The following is a 1,494-nucleotide window of genomic DNA, read 5'->3' on the forward strand; positions in this document are numbered from 1 at the left end:
TAGTGCACTATATAGGGTGCCATAGGACTCTGGTCTAAAGTAGTGCACTATATAGGGAATAGGGTTCCATAGGACTCTGGTCTAAAGTAGTGCACTATATAGGGAATAGGGTTCCATAGGGCTCTGGTCTAAAGTAGTGCACTATATAGGGAATAGGGTGCCATAGGGCTCTGGTCTAAAGTAGTGCACTATATAGGGAATAGGGTTCCATAGGGCTCTGGTCTAAAGTAGTGCACTATATAGGGAATAGGGTTCCATAGGGCTCTGGTCTAAAGTAGTGCACTATATAGGGAATAGGGTTCCATAGGGCTCTGGTCTAAAGTAGTGTACTATATAGGGAATAGTGCTCTGGTCTAAAGTAGTGCACTATATAGGGTTCCATAGGGCTCTGGTCTAAAGTAGTGCAGTATATAGGGAATAGGGTTCCATAGGGCTCTGGTCTAAAGTAGTGCACTATATAGGAAATAGGGTTCCATAGGGCTCTGGTCTAAAGTAGTGCACTATATAGGGAATAGGGTTCCATAGGGCTCTGGTCTAAAGTAGTGCACTATATAGGGAATAGGGTTCCATAGGGCTCTGGTCTAAAGTAGTGTACTATATAGGGAATAGTGCTCTGGTCTAAAGTAGTGCACTATATAGGGAATAGGGTGCCATAGGGCTCTGATCTAAAGTAGTGCACTATATAGGGAATAGGGTGCCATAGGGCTCTGGTCTAAAGTAGTGTACTATATAGGGAATAGGGTGCCATAGGGGGCACACACCACTGTCTTTGAGTGAGTTAAAGGGTATTTAAACAAGAGCTATGTGTGGTTGAATACAGTATCTGTAGATTACAGTGAACAAAAAGGAGATTGAATGATAGTTGAAACCACAGTCTAATGACACTGAAGGGCTCGATTAAATCCATTCTGCCTTAACCCACAACTGCCTAGCAGTATCACTGTTTTTTGTTTAGGCGTTGTGGGAGAGGTGTACGGCGTTGGAGCTGCCTAGCAGCAACGGGCTCCCGGCGTTGTACCTGTGCAGGACATTGCCTTTGGATGGGATTGATTATGGGATGGATGGGATTGATTAAAGATGTGCTATTTCGACAGCTCCCATCACAGTTACACACGTCTGACATCACAGAAACAAAGAAAACACAATGAAACGGATATAGCGATGTCGGTTGACGCTGGAATAGCACCCGTACAGTAAAACTAGACAGCAGAGTAGCTAAAACAATGCAATATAGGCATCTGCATCACTGACACATTGTACATTGACTAACTGAAAGCTACAGTAACTTCTGTATGTATGATTGATTGTCATCAACTTCAATAACATTCGTAATGTTAAATGACGGTCGATTCCTGTCAGGAAGAAAAGGCTGCTATTTCAATAGCGTCAGTCGAGACAAGCATAGATCCATTAAGATGTGTGTGTGTCAGGATACAGAGGATGTGTGTGTGTGTTTTAGGACAGACCACATCTGTGTGTGTGTGTGTGTGTGTG

The sequence above is a fragment of the Oncorhynchus gorbuscha genome, linkage group LG20 (genome assembly GCF_021184085.1).
Source record: "Oncorhynchus gorbuscha isolate QuinsamMale2020 ecotype Even-year linkage group LG20, OgorEven_v1.0, whole genome shotgun sequence".
NCBI classification, from domain to species: domain Eukaryota; kingdom Metazoa; phylum Chordata; class Actinopteri; order Salmoniformes; family Salmonidae; genus Oncorhynchus; species Oncorhynchus gorbuscha.